The sequence below is a fragment of the Microtus oregoni genome, unplaced genomic scaffold (genome assembly GCF_018167655.1).
Source record: "Microtus oregoni isolate MIOR12 unplaced genomic scaffold, Mior012 000019F_ref0000042, whole genome shotgun sequence".
Classification (NCBI taxonomy): domain Eukaryota; kingdom Metazoa; phylum Chordata; class Mammalia; order Rodentia; family Cricetidae; genus Microtus; species Microtus oregoni.
In genome coordinates, this window is record NW_024543078.1 from 9,217,873 (window position 1) to 9,233,118 (window position 15,246).

Consider the following 15,246-nt stretch of genomic DNA (forward strand, 5'->3'; position numbering starts at 1 on the left):
CAGAAGCTAGACATATAATAATTGAATCTCTGGCTTATGAGAATGCTAACATAGAGTGCAAAGAGATCCTGGGGCCTTGAAAGATCAGATCAGCACCCATGGATGAATGAGTTTTACAAACATTGAATGTCGAGACATTTGACTATGGTACTGAAGCGTGGGTAGGAGAATCAGTTTACAATGGTAAGAGAAGACATCAACATGCCAGATGTTTTAACTGTGGTAGAATGGGACATATGAGAAGGGAGTGTAGGCAATGGGTTTCCAGGAATAATGACTCTTCTGGAAATGACAGAAATAGGGGGTCTCAGCCTTCAGGCATATGCAGGAGGTGTGGCAAAGGCTGACATTGGACCAATGAATTTAGGTCAACAAAATATAGACAAGGTAATCTGATGTCGTTGGGAAACAGCATGGGGGGGGGGGGCTCTCGCAGGCCACCATGACAAATGAGGTCCAGTCATTTCCAGTTACTGTGGAGAATGAGTCTCGTCAGGAAAATTAAACAGTCCCGTGCTTGCTGTCAAAAGCAATACTGGTCTGAATGATGAGATAAATGTGGAGAATGAGTCAAGAGCTCTGCTGAGACAGAGGAAAGTTATATTCTGGCAGACTTCTAGAAATGACCAAAGACCAAAGCTAAAAGTGTGTATAAATGGCATTTTTATTGAAGGCTTATTAGACATAGTGTGGATGTAAGTATCATTAATACAAAATCTTGGCATCCGAATTGGTCTCTTCAGGAGGTAGATGTTCAGTCCATGGGAATTGGAACCCTATCTTGGCTAAGACAAAGCACAATATGGGTTGAATGCACAGGGCCAGAAGGGCAAATAGGAAAACTAAGGCCATATATATCCAATATTGCAGTGAATGTGTAGGGTCATGACCTACTGCAGCAATGGAATACCCAGATTAATATTCCTGAAGCCCCTAAAGCTTATGTTTCTGAGGAAACTGTTAGAAGATATTACAGACGATGAACAGTGGCCTTTTGGGCTGTACAAGGACACAATGCAATTGATAACCCTTTAGATGTACCAACAGCCCTGCCTTTAAAATGGTTGACTGAGAAACCAATATTGGTTAAACTATGGCCCCTAACTGAGGAATAGTTTCAGGCTTCAGAACAGCTGGTACAAGAGCAATTAGATGCCTGACATATAGAAGAATCTATCAGCCCATAAAATTATCCTTTATTTGTTAAGGAAAAAGTCTGGAAAATGGAGAATGGTGACAGATCTTAGAACTATCAACAAGGTTATTCAATCAATGGACCCTCTGCAATCTGGAATTCCTCTGCCCTCTCCATTACCAAAGTGATGGCCTCTCATAGTTATTGATTTAAAGGATTGTTTCTTCACTATACCTTTACAAGAAAAAGATAGAGAAAAGTTTGTCTTCACAGTGTCTACTTGTAATAATTCTCAGCCTACTAGGAGGTACCAGTGGACTGTCTTCCCACAAGGAATGCTCAACAACCCCACCCTGTGTTAATACTTTGTAAGTCAGCCATTCGAAATAATATGTAAGCAATTTCCTATAATTTACCATTACATGAATGTCTATAACACTTTAGAAAGAATGTTTGAAGAAATAAAGATAGTTTTACTTAAATAGGGATTGTAGAATGCTCCTGAAAAAATACAGAGAGGAGATTCTGTCAGTTATCTAGGTTATAAAATAGGTTTACAAAAAATTAGGACCCAAAAGACACAAATTAGCAGAGACCAGTTACGGACTCTTAATGACTTTCAAAGATTGTTAGGAGACATTTCCAGCCTACTACCAGCTGTTGCAATAACACCTGATCTAATAATTCATTTAAACAAAGCATTAGATGGTAATAAAGATTTGAATAGTCCCAGAGAATCACAGCTGAAGCAGAAAAGGAACTGACAATTGTTGAGAAAAAATTGCAGGAAGCACATGTGGATAGGGTGAATCGAAATCCTAGTTGTATTCTTGTCATACTGACTTCCAGAATTTCTCCTATGGGAATTTTAATAAAGAGGAAGATATTATTTTAGAATGGATCTTTTTACCACATAAACCAAGTAATAAATTAAAAACTTATATGGAAAAAGTCTTTGAATTAATTATAAATTTTATAAATTAATTTTATAAATTAATTTTATAAATTAATTTTATAAATTAATTAATTTAATTAATTTTATAAATTAATTAATTTTATAAATTAATTTTATAAATTAATTTTATAAATTAATTAATTTAATTTATAAAAATTAAATTTGTCTGCTAGCAGGTATAGACCCAGCAGAAATTATAGTGCCTTTCACTACTGATGAAATAAAAAGTTATGGGATGAAAATGAACCATGACAAAGAGTTTGTGCTAAGTTTTTTTGGAGAAATCAATAGCAACTATACCCAAAGCGATTGACTTAACCCCAGAAAGAGGACTTCTTGGATTCTTCCTCATATCGTATATGATGCTCTGGTAACTGGAGCCTATACATTTCATACTGATGCTTATAAATCATGGAAGGCAGATTACAAATCAGACGAATTGAGTAAGGTGGAAAAACGCCCTTATAATTCTGTCCAGAAGGTGAAATTATTTGCCATTCTTATGGTGATAAGGGATTTTATAGAATTTCTTAATATACTTACCAAATTACAATATGTGAAAAGAGTTATCTTGCATATTGAAACTGCTGAATTTATACCTGTTAATAGAGAATTGACTTCATTGTTTATCCAGGTGCAAGACATGATCAGGAATAGACTTTGTCTTTGTACATAACACACATTCAATCCCATATGGGTCTGCCAGGTCCTCTAGCACAAGATAATGCAGAAATTGATCAATTATTGATTGGAAACCTGTTGCAGGCCTCTGAAATTTATAAAAAAATCACGTCAATAGAAAAGGTTTAAAGAAAGAGTTTTTTTATTACATGGCAACAAGCTAAGGAGATTATAAAGAGGTATCCTACTTGCTCTTTCTATAATCTGCTGACAGAAGGAAAAATGATTATCCACTAAGAGGCATCTAGAAAACAAAATATGGCTTATGAATCCAGGTACTGTTTACACTTACAATTTATACACACACACATATGTGTGTATATCTGGTTCTGAAGTGGCTTTGTACCTCTCTAAATCCAAGCTTGTTGTTAAAATGAACGTTCAGAGTTTCTGTCTCATATCACGAGCCATCTGTTATAAGACAGAAGGAAGACTTTAGAAAAAAAAATTACCTTCTCCATGCCTATTTTGTCTATATCATATTCTTCATTGTATGTATGTTTATGTGAATGATGTTTAAGTTTTCCATGATGAACAATAGATTTTCCTACAGATCCTTTTCCTGCTGTAAACTTAGAGGTTTCCAGGAAGAAGATGAAGCCCCACAGCAACCACTGCACCTAATTGAGATAACATCGTGATATAGACAGCGCTACTATAAGACCGCTTTTTTGGGGTACCAGCTGCTGAAATGATGCTCCTTCTTATATTCTGGCAGAACTCCAAATGAAAACTTTGAAAATAAAAACAAAAACTAACCAAAACCCATTGACTGCTCAGAAATTGTTTGCAACTGTGCTAGACAGTAATTTTGGAGCTTAAGCACCACTTAAGTTTTACAGGATTCTTTTCAGAGAATATCACCCCCATGACAGCAGGAAGTAATTCTAAAAGATGACATTCCCCTTTCCCCAAAGAGTTTGTCCTTAGAGTTGGGAACACTGTTTAGGGGTTGATATTATTACTCATACAAGACAGAGGGTTGGGGTGAAATCTATGTTTGTTCAAAGAAAAGGGGGGGACAGTAATAGTGGGTAATAGAGTGAAACTTGTGAGCTATTATTTATGGATAATTTACATTGGTATAGTTTTTGTATATTGATACAAGTTCAAATTGTATTTGTTACTTTTGTTTACATTATTTATACATCAATACAAAGTTCTTTTGTCAGATTCTACGTATGTGTGTTTCTGTCTCGGTTTAGAACATTTTGTATACTAATACAACTTTTAGGGTATATTTTCATATTGTATTATATATTACTGCTACCCCTGATTAAGATACTTATAGATTGTTTATATTTTGAGGTCATCATTCTCATTTGTTACATATTTGTTTACAAATTATTTAATATTCTGACATGAAGTTTTAGTCTTTAAGTTATACAGGTATTAATTATTATAGGTCAATAGTTGTTCATGTTTGTTATACATACGGTCAGATAAATTAGGTTATTTAAATACATAGAGATTATATTATGTCCAGTTAGGTAATCTTCAACCACTTCAAGGATCTGTGGAACATGGCATTTTAATAATTTAGGGTTCTGTTGACATGAGACCTGATTGCTTCTGACAGCACCAATCTATTCCCGTGAGAATGTTGAGCACTGAAGACAATCCACTTGGAGTTTGTGTTCTTCTTGGCAAAACTGGCCTTTGGACAAGGAACTGACACTGCCTCAACTACTGACAAGTTACATAGTATCCGGAAATGGATAAGCAGAACTGTCCAATCTTACTAAGACAGGGTAAGACGGTTTTGAAAACTTTCCTGCCTCTGAAATGGTCTGTCAGTTAAGTTAGGCCTTAGCCAAATTTGGTTGCTTCAATGTTGCAAAGTGAGACTTTGGGTGACTGCTCAGTAGGCTAATTATCTCCGTCATATATCACTTGCTTCGGAAGCTACCTGATTGTACTTCCTGCCTGCTCAAGTAATATTATCTCCCTTCTCAGGCCTTCGATGAGGTTGAAGATTAGATAGTCATAGTTACTGTACTCTTATGATCTAGCCAAGCCTTTCCTATAGAAGACTTAGACTCCATAAGATAGAATGTTTATTAAAACATTTAGCATATGTTCCTTGCTTAATATTGTTTATGCTGGGTGTAATTCTATTTATTCTTGCTATCTGTTCCTAGTGTATATAGTTTTGTATTGGGTTTGGAACTCTCTTATTTAAATAAAAAGGGGAGGTAATGTGGGAGCACATTCTGCTCCTTCAGCCAGTAGCCTTTAAGATACCAGCCGATTTGAGCATCTCCATGGGTTTGCCACCATAGATGTGCTGAATCTTCGCTGACAGGCCACGACCTCATGGTGATACAGAGATTAATGGAGAAGGGTTAAATTAATATGTAAGAGTTAGCCAATAACAAGTGAGAGGTAATGGACCAAGCAGTGATTTAATTAATATAGTTTCTGTGTGGTTATTCCATTCTGCCAGTGCAAACTCTAGCTATGGAGCTTTTTAATGGCATTTGTGGGCTCAGGTGTTTGTGTGCCTACTCAGCGTCTGGAGGAAAGAGACTGCAACCATGCCCATGGCTCAGCGCTCTCCTCCTGGGCAGTTGGTAGATCAGTTCTACTACGTGTGCACAAGCAGGAGAGCATGGCAGATTCCTGTCACCATACACAGAGATATTTCTAGGTCGTGCAGTGCGCTGTATGGCAGATTTAGCTATTACTCAGATAAAAAGGGTTCATTTGCTGCACATTCATTCTCAGAGTTAAAGTGCTAAGCACAGCTCTTCTGAGACCTGGCAGTAATGGCATGTCTACCATTTTGAAAGTGGAGAGAGGCACAGGCAGCATCCAGAGCAACTGAAACTGATCTGCTTACCATTTTAAAAGCACTCGGGAGGCAGAGGCAGGCGGATCTCTGTGAGTTCGAGACCAGCCTGGTCTACGAGAGCTAGTTCCAGGACAGGCTCCAAAACCACAGAGAAACCCTGTCTCAAAAAAAACAAAAAACAAAAAAAAAAAACAAAAAAAAAAACAACAAAAAAAAAGCTCTTCCAGACAGTAAAGAATTACAGATAATGCAATAAAGACAGATTCAGACATAAAAGAACTCGAAATGGGTCACAGTGTTGGATAAATGTACATAGGCTTAAAAGAGAGAAAAAAGAGTATGCTTGGAAGAGAGAAAAAAACAGAGTTGAAAAAGAAGTGAAAATGTCTTTAATGAAACAGAGTATAGACAGTCATAGATTAAAAGGAGTAAAGAAAATTAAGCCACGTAAAGATGGAAAATACACAAAGAGTTTAGATTATGTATATTAGTGTGTTTTCTTTGAATTTTTTGACTGTGAAAGAGCTAAGTACAGAGAGACATTTCATTGCATGGACTGCTAAGTTAAACCAACATAAAGGTATCTTGATTCCAAAATTTTAGTCTGAGGATATGTTGCTTTGGAAAGGAGGTTCTTCTTTAGTTTTCCCAGAAGATGAGAACCTGTGGATTGCTTCCAGACCAATATGGTTTAATGGATCAAAACCTCCTGAAAGGTTGCTGTAAACACCCCTCACAAAGAAAATTCTTTTCCCTATAAAATGCAGAAAGGAGTTCGGACAGTACTGTGCCCATATTCTCAAATATTGTTTGTAAATGCTTCTTTACACTTAGAGGGGTTTAAGCTATAGAGGGGGGTAGTTTGCATTTGTATGGATCTTGCTATATTGATACAAATTTAAGGTAAATTTATTATATATAGCTGATCTTGATTAAGGTATTGTTTTTGCATAGCTCATTTAAAAATGTAATGTATAATTAAGAAATATATGTTAATAGATTCTTATCTATAATAGTCAAGCTTTTAGTCATGTTAGACTTTCTAGATGTACAGAGATGTATTTCTGTTAGATAGGTATTCTTCAGATCTTTCAGAGACATTTAAAATGTAAATGAACTTAAGACTTTTCATGACAGTGAGACACATCTGCTCCTGGCAGCATCACCTTCTTTAAGAAAATGATGGGCATGGAAAAGGCTCCTTATGGAGTTTGTTAATTGAACTGGACATGCAGAACCCATCAAGAAACGACTGCTGAACTTGCCTAAAGGTGAGACGATCCTTTGGAGTTCCTGCTTCATGAAAGAATCTGCAAGACATTCTTCAGAATACAGAAGAAGGTGACTGGCAAACTACCGATATAGGCAGAATTGTCTTTGAAATTTCATGCTTCATGAAAAAGTCTGCTGGATACTATCGGCCTATAGGCTGAAGCTGGATGCCACAATGATAGAGAAGAACTTTGGTAACTGACCAGACAGTGAGATGTCTCTGTCATTTCTAGAGTTTTGGAAGTTGTTTACAATGTACTTCCTATTTTCTTAGGTAATATTCTATCTTTCTGGAGTCTTTGATATAGTTGAAGAAAAAATAGATAGTTATAGTTTTCCTCACTTATGATAACAGGTAAAGTAAATATAAATATTGTAATTCTTGCTTGATACCCGTTTTGTTATATGTAATTTTATTATGTTAAAGTTAAATGCTATTTTAAAGTTAATAAACAATATGGTCATTCCCCAAAGATTTATTCATTCTAGAAACCTCCATGATATATAGCCATAGCCAATTTGCACTGTTTTGTATGTGGTCATGAACCATACCTATCACACAGGAAAGCTTTTCCGATGAACATAGTTTAACTTATAAGTTAATCTTACTTATCATGTACTTCCAGGGAAAAAACATGTATCACTTTTGTCTATTAAATTTAGTATTTAAAAAGATTATTGGATACTAATTGTTACAATGAAATTGACTGAAAACAGGTGTGATACTCATTTGAAAGAGCCACTTGGCAAGATCATCAAAACAGGTAGGATTACAAAGAAAGCTCAGACCCTGGAGCCACCTAGCTGTGTGACTCTGAGTTATTTTACTTGTCCGCCACTATTTGGTATTTATGAGAACAAATAAAATACCACATATGTAATAAATACATTTATTTAGCCAAATATATTTATACATATTTAAATACACTCATGCAAATAAATATAAAGTATATATACATATGTATTAAAATATATATTAAAACTTTCAGACTTTTTATTCAGTAATATATTCTTTGGAAATTTGTCCAAAAGATTTAAAGTAAATTTCAATCCATTTGTAGAAAAGTTTTTATCAGTATTCTCCTCCAAAAGATTCAAAGTAAATTTCAGTCCATTTGTAGAAAAGTTTTATCAGTATTCTCTATAGTAGACATTAGAAACAAACTAAATACTCAACACAAAAAAAAACAGGTAATAAGCATAATATATTACAGTCATCAAAAACTAAATTTGAATTACATGCTCATATTTTTAAAAATGTTCATAATGTCAAATTTAAAAAGAATAATAAACATATATGTTCACTGTGCACATAACTGAAAAAGAAGGCATATAGTAATAAAGTTATTCTCCATTTGAACTTGGCATTATATTATTTATAAAACTATAAACGTTGAAATATTTTCAATAATTATAATATGGAATCTAGAAAAGAACAAGATTTTTAAATCAAATAAATACAAAATATCTAATCTAAATTCATGTGAGAACAACTACTTCTCAAGACATCTAAAACTTGACAAATGTGGTAGCTTATACCTTTAATCCCAACACTTGAGAGGCAGAGGCAGTTGGATCTCTGCGAGTTGCAGCCAGCCTGGTCTCCTTAGCAAATTCTAGGTAGGTCAGGGCTGCATATTGAGACCCAGTCTCAGAAAGAAAAAAATTATCTAATGATATTTAAAAAAAAAAACTGAAAAAAGCTATAGTGTATACAAGCCTAGAAAAATCTAGGTATGGGACAAAGTTATTTTTAAGCAAATTATACAATAAATGCTCATCAATCTCTAAACGCTTTTCAGAAGTATGTTTAAATTCAAGCAATAGGCCTAATCATTAATTTGAGGGAAGTATAATAAATAAGAGTATAAAATTCCTTAAAACTCTATAATGCAGGTGTAATGACATATTTATTATTAATATAAACTTATCCTAAGTTTCCAGATTTTTCAAACATTTGTAGATCCATTCATCCCCCTACAATGCCACAAGAAAAATTCCCAGAACACTGCTTAACCTTACATGTTCCAAGTTTAACTATAAAATTACTTTCGCCCAATGTATTTTCTCTCTATTTGTATACTATATAACATGCTTAATAAGCAAGCCCCAAACTTCTCCCAATTACTGTATTCACACTGTCTAGGTTAAATGAAGAAAGAGCACACTCTCAAAAGGCTTATGGCCAATGCTACTATATGTCATCCCTTTCCATCAAAAGTACCATTCCGAAGGAAAAGACTGAAGAATCACAGAATGTTGTCAGCGCTCTCTGAGAATCTGGGACAATTACTGTAAAGCTCTCAAACACAAAGGCATGCTCAGAGATAAAAGCAACCTTAGTGCTCTATATGACCTTGATCATTGCATGCCATTTGAGCATAGCAAATTCTCCTAGTCAGGTAACCACAGGTTAAAATATAAATAATATGGGCAAATCTATATATTTCTCTTAAAATACATATTTCTCTCTATCTCAAGGCCTGATGACAAATTTGGGAAACACTTCAGATCCTAGCAGGAAAAAAAGTCTATCCTGCAGACACAAACACCAAGAATCAAGTGTGACATACAGAGACAGTTCATCACCTAAACGGTGAACAATCTGAGTAAGTGACTCATCTGAGCAAGAGAGAGATTTAAAGGCTAAAGCCCAGTAAAAACCTTTCTCGGGGGACCGGGATCGTGGGTGAGGCGGCGGTGGAGGCAGTGGCGGCTTGGCAGGCGGGTTAAAGCTTCAGGGGCAGCCTCCGCCATGATCCTGCTGGAGGTGAACAATCGCATCATCGAGGAGACCTCACTCTCCTTCCAGAACACGGCCTTTGGAAACAAACCAGAAGCTGAAGAAGTAACATTTGCAGATTTTGATAGTGTCCTTTATCATATTTCAAAACCTAATGGAGACAAAACAAAGGTGATTGTAGCGGCGTAAATAAATGCAGGCAGATTGTAAAGAAATATATACAGTTTTAATGAAGAAATAAACTTACAGAACCGAGGTTCCCGCTTAGCACAGGAAGCAGGAAAAGGGACGCACAGGCTCCCACAAGCTCGATTTATCAGTCAACATTCGCCCGAGGCAAGCCCGCCCCTAAGGGGCTGGCTTAACCCTACAGGTGATGGTCAGTATTCCTTTGAAATTCTACAAGGAACTTCAGGCACATGGTGCTGATGAGTTATTAAAGAGAGTATATGGGAGTTTCTTGGTAAACCCAGAATTGGGATACAATGTTTCTTTGCTATATGACCTTGAAAATCTGCCTGCATCCAAGGATTCTATCGTGCAGCAGGCTGGCATGTTGAAGCAAAATTGCTTTGCCTCTGTCTTTGAGAAATACTTCCAGTTCTGAAGGCGTAAGTCACAAACAATGCCACACCAGTTTGGAATTATGATTAATAGGGTGGTATTTATTTAAAGGGGAAAAAACTTACAGATCACCATCCAAGACAACAGCCCTCTACGCAACGAGGAAGGGAGTCTAATCGCCAGCGGAGCAGGAAGTGAATAGAGAGAGGAGAGGGAAGTGGCCGCTTTTTTAAAGGGAGAGAGACCACGCCCCAATGGGCTGGTATCTCAGTGGCTATAGGCTGGAGGAGTGGGAGGACCTCCCGCAACACCTCCCCCTTTTGTTTAAATAAGAGAGTTCTAAACCTACTATGAAATTATATACAATAAGTACAAATATCCTATTCTAACTAGCTTAGGTCTTGTATAATAAATAACTTGGCCAAGTCATGAGAGAAAGTAACTACATTTATATAGTCTTCAATCCCATCGAAGATCTGAGAAGGGAAATAATGTTACCTGGGTAATTAGGAAGTTCAGTAAAACAACTTCCAAAACATGCAACAAATCACAGAGACAACTAGCTACCTGGGCAATCACCCAAAGTCACATTAGCAGCGTTGAAGCAACCAACTTTGGCTAAGGCCTAACATAACTGACATACCATTTTCAAAGGCAAGCAACTTTTTCAAAACTATCTTACCCTGTCTTGGCAGGATATGACAGTCCTGTTTTATCCATTGATGCATGCTCTGTATCTCTGTCAGTGGTTGAGGTATGGGCATTTCTTTGCCCAAAGGCCAATTCTGCCAAAAAGAAAGGCTCCAGGTGGAGTGTCTTTGGTGCTCAACATTCTCTCGGGAATAGAGTGGTGTTGCCAGGAGCAATTGTGTCTCACTACCACAAAACTCTGAGTTAGATTAAAGGCCATTTTCTACAGCTCTTTGAAGAAGTTGAAGATTATCTATCTCTACTGAGTATAATCTCTATATATCTAAAGAACCTGATTAGTCTAATTATAAATGACAAACTTAGATGACTATTAATCTATATTATTCTCAATATCTATCTAACTTGAAGACTAAGACAATAAACAACTGTGAAACAAATGAGGACAATGACCTCCAAATATAAACAATGTACAAATATACATTGCAGTAGGTAAATATATATCATACACAAACATTATATAAGTATCTTAATCAGAGGTAGAAATGTACACTGCAATATGGTAAATATATACAATGTATATATATATATATATATATATCAATACAATATATGTCAATACATAAAAAATGTTTTAAACAGAGGTAGAAACATGCATGCATACAGTAGTCAATATAATTTAACTTTGTATCAATATACAAGAATCTATACCAATATATTTGTCTTTCTGCATATTGTGAATCTGTAACTATATTAAGAGGTTCTTTAAAATCCCTTAGCACCATAAGAATGGCATATAATTCTGCCTTCTGGACAGAATTATAAGGGCTTTGTTCCACCTTACTCAATTCATCTGACTTGTAACCTGCTTTCCCTGATTTATTTGCATCAGTATAGAACGTATGGGCTCCAGTTATTGGAGCATCACGTACAATTCTAGGAAGAATCCAAGAAGTTCTTATTATGAGGTTAAGTCTACCAGTTTTAGGATAGTTGCTATTAATTTCTCCCAAAAAATTAGCACAAGAAGAGGACAAGGAAGGAGGGAACAGAGTGGTTATCCATTGTCTGTTGAATCTAAAAAAGACAGAGTCACAGTAGTCTTCAGCACGGTGTTTAAGGATGATGACGATGTTGTCATTGGAAAGGTCTTCATGCAAGAGTTCAAAGAAGGACGAAGAGCCCAGCCCCCCAGGTCCTTTTTAACCACAGGAAACCTCCTCTAGAGCTGAAAGACACAGATGCTGCCGTGGGTGACAACACTGGCTACATCACCTTCCTGCTCTCCCCTCGCCACACCAATGCCACTGCTTGAGACAACACCATCAACCTGATCCACACGTTCTGGGACTATCTGCACTACCACATTAAGTACCCAAGGCCTATATTCATACACGAATGCGAGCAAAACCATCTGACTTCCTTAAGGTGCTCACTCGTGCACACCCAGATGCAGAGAAAAAAGTAATGAAAACATTCATGGGGAAGACATTTTCATCCCGCTAACACTTGGAAACTGAGGAAGAAGATCTGTTGATGGAAGGCTGGACCGTTTGCTACTGGATAATTGTAGCCCTTCATGTTGCACCTCTCCAGGTTCTTAAGGTTATTCAACCTATGGGCCCTCTGCAATCTGGAATATTCCCTTCTTTTATTTTTCCCTTTCTCACTCCCCTTCCTTTTTCCCTTTTCCAAGCTGTTTGTTTACAATATGTTACTGGTAATGAGTTGCAGATAATGCAATCTTAACTTGTATTCTTCTAAGTATTTGAGTTCAAAACTCCTGTATCTAAAGAAATACGGTTGGGGTCATTAATAAAGAAAATCTTTCTATCTCAAAAAAAAAAAAAAAAAAACAAGACAAAAAACCTTTCTGAAGGCTATTTTTTCACCACTGTGGTGCTTCATGTTAGAAACAGACAAAAATATGGTATCTACAAGAAAGAAAACTCAGGTTGCCAGACTTGGTGACAAGTGTTTTTTTATCTAGTCGTGTGTCTGGGACAGTGAAAACGTTTAGACGGACATAAGTTATATCACAGCTAGCTATCCATAACAATGAGTTCAAGAAAGTCAATGAAATTTGTAGTATGCTTGTAGCCACTTCTGCAGCATTAAAATGATAGCATCTATGGCCACAGGAGTCAGGGGTGGGGTTACAAGGAGAACTGGAGATAGAAAGCACCAATCTGTTAGTGATGTATTGTGGATATTCCTGAACTGAGAGATATTACCATTCCTTAGTGGTCGGGGATGTCACCAATTTTTGTCAGGAAGCCATAAATAAATAGACTTAGGAGGGCAGAGGAAGATGGCAGTGGGGGCTAGGTGAGGAGTTGGCAGTGATGAGGGGCTCAGGCCCGGGGATGTGGGATGGAGGGGAAGGAGGAGACGGTGTCCCAACGCCATGGGAGAATGACCGGGCTGTGGGAGCTGGTGTGGCAGGTGCTGCAAGTGCTGCTCTACCTGCAGAGTGCTCACTTCCTGGCTCTGCCTTTGCTTCCCCTGGAACTGGATCTGGAGCAGCTGCTGTTGTGCTGCCTCCACTGTGGTCCTAGTGCTGCTGGGCTTCAAGCTGAGCAAGCCCTGGCCATTGGCAGGAACCAGCATCATCACCTGCACCCTCACTGGGCCCCAGGCTGGCTGTCACCCCACCCAGGCTGTGCTGGTCTTCGGAGGGCGGGTCCCTGCAGAAGCTGCTACTGTATATGGGCCTGGTGGTCACTAAGGAGGACCATGAGCCCAGCTTCTCAGACACCGTGAGCCTCAGTGGTGTGGTGTATGGCCTTGGGGATCTCTACATTAGTGTCTAAGACCACCAAGGCCTGTTCAAGAGAAATAACTCCAGATTGATGGATGAAATTGTGCAACAACAATAGGAACTTTTGGGCCGAGATTGTTGCAAATAATAACCAGAATTTGCAAGTAGTAATGACAAAGACCACCAAGTATTAAATTGCCCTTCAGCAGTGAAGGTGCTGTCCCCAGGAGCTGAAAAAGCGTATATTCTGAGAGCTGCTCAGGACTTTTGCTCAGCAGCAGAGGACACCCAGAGATTTGGATGGAGATCTGCTAGACGGCTTACTTAGTTCACATGGTTTCCCTGACCCTGAGTTAGTATTGAAGTTTGGTCCTGTGGACAGCACCTTAGGCTTCCTTCCCTGGCAAATCAGATTGACTGAGATCATCTTTCTGCCTTCTCACCTAAACATCAGTTATGTGGATGTTTTCTCTGCCCTTCATCAGAGTGCCTCGGAAAGTATGGTTCCTGGTTTTGTAATATGACATCAGGCTTTTGTAGAAAAGGACCCAATTGATTCTGATGTTTACAAAGTACCTATAAAACCTTGTACACACCTAGAAAAAAATCTAAGAAACCCAGGACCAAAGCCCCCATGATTTAGGCTTTTGTTATCCAAGTGTACTACAACATAGATGCCAACCTATTGCTCTGAAGGAATAACACACAAAGACAGTAAGAGGAGGCTGCAGAATATGATAAACTTTTCGCCAAGAGAATGAAAGAAGCCAGGGACAGATTGTCAAGAGATATAGGTTGTCCTCACTGATAGTTTCTACGTCTAAATCTCAGACCAGTCAAAAGTAAGATTACTGGGGCCAGAGAGATGGCTCAGCAGTTAAGAAGATTGGCTGCTACACCAGAGGACCCAGGTTCGATTCCCAGTATAGCAGCTAACAATGATCCGCAGCTCCAGTTCCCTTTTCTGGTCTCTGTGGACATTGTGTGAATGCAGTGCATAGACTACATGCAGGCAAAATACCCATGTACATTAAAAAGTAATAAAAAAGTACCTGAAACCAAGGTTTTATTGTAAGGGTTATAAAATAATAAATAAATAAAAAGTTTTATACTTAAAACACCTGAAGCAGTTACTTCCTTACTTGATAAGTACAATTTTGAATCTTGAATTATTTCAAAGACATCAGAGTAGGCCTAAGCATTTATATTAATATATTTAAAGCATTTCCCAACATTGTTATACTAAAAGTATAATGCAGTTTCAAGAAGAAAAAGGTAAATATCCTGGTGTTATCAACCTCACTTCTGCTAGATTGAACAACATATCCTGAAGCAGGCCTTTTGTAGATTAGCAACTTAGTGCTAAAAGAGACACCAAGTGTCACTATGAAGAAAAGTCACTTGATTATTAAATATAAGCCCAGGCTGGCCTCGAACTCGTGATCCTCCTGCCTCTGCCTCCTTCAGCAAATCCTACCGGCGTGCGCCACCACAACCGGCATGCAAATGGATGGAAATAGAAAACACTATCCTGAGTGAGGTATCCCAGACCCAAAAAGATGAACATGGGATGTACTCACTCATAATTGGTTTCTAGCCATAAATAAGGGTCACGGAGTCTACAATAGGTGAATCTAAAGAAGCTAAGTAAGACGGGGAACCCAAGGAAAAACATATAGTTATCCTCTTGGCT

At 37.6% G+C, this 15,246-nt stretch overlaps 2 pseudogenes; both read left to right on the forward strand.

The window, feature by feature from the left end:
- The first annotated feature begins 9,592 nt into the window (after positions 1 to 9,592).
- On the forward strand, positions 9,593 to 12,298 carry LOC121459766 (annotated as a pseudogene).
- A 909-nt stretch (positions 12,299 to 13,207) lies between these two features.
- Positions 13,208 to 14,077, forward strand: LOC121459590 (annotated as a pseudogene).
- Positions 14,078 to 15,246: the final 1,169 nt, after the last annotated feature.